Source organism: Gadus morhua, chromosome 22 (assembly GCF_902167405.1).
Source record: "Gadus morhua chromosome 22, gadMor3.0, whole genome shotgun sequence".
Classification (NCBI taxonomy): Eukaryota; Metazoa; Chordata; class Actinopteri; order Gadiformes; family Gadidae; genus Gadus; species Gadus morhua.
Window position 1 is genome coordinate 9,401,196 of NC_044069.1, and position 1,015 is coordinate 9,402,210.

Consider the following 1,015-nt stretch of genomic DNA (forward strand, 5'->3'; position numbering starts at 1 on the left):
CTGTCTGTCTGTCTGTCTGTCTGTCTGTCTGTCTGTCTGTCTGTCTGTCTGTCTGTCTGTCTGTCTGTCTGTCTGTCTGTCTGTCTGTCTGTCTGTCTGTCTGTCTATCTCTTCCCTGTCTGGCTGCCAGTCTGTCTTTCTGTCTCTCTCCTGTCCGTCTACCCTGTCTGTCCGTCTGTCTGTCTGTCTTTCTCCTGTTTGGCTAGCCTGTCTGTCTGTCTGTCTGTCTGTCTGTCTGTCTGTCTGTCTGTCTGTCTGTCTGTCTGTCTGTCTGTCTGTCTCTCTCCTGTCCGGCTGCCAGTCTGACTGTCTGTCTCTCTCCTGTCAGTCACTCTCTTGTCAGTCTATCTCTTTTGTGTCTGTCTGTTTCCCTCTGTCTCTCTCTCTCTCCGTCTGTCTGTGTCATGAGTAAGAGAGCAATAGAGCTAGTTAACTTGAGAGGGTAATGGTTTCAAATAGTAATATTAAAACAGACTTTAAACAGTTTAATTTACACACGCAACCAAACACACGCACACACAGACACGCACACACACACACACACACACACACACACACACACACACACACACACACACACACACACACACACACACACACACACACACACACACACACACACACACACACACCTTGCTAAGACAGATGTTGGTGTTTAGGTCAGGATGTAAAACGAACTGTGAGAAATGTTCATAATTATCTGAGCACCTGGATAGGGTTTCAGAAGACACGCGGACAGACGACAGACACACACACAAACACACACACAAACACAAACACTCAAACGTGAACAACATGCGGTTTCGAGGTGAGCAAAAAACAGATGTTTTCCTTATTTTAATTAAAGTCAATAAATTGACAAATCCACCATTGCAAGAACACACACACACACACACACACACACACACACACACACACACACACACACACACACACACACACACACTCACATTTGCAATACATTCTACAGTCGTCAGCTGGCAGGCAGTGAGACAATGCATGGTCATTATTATTC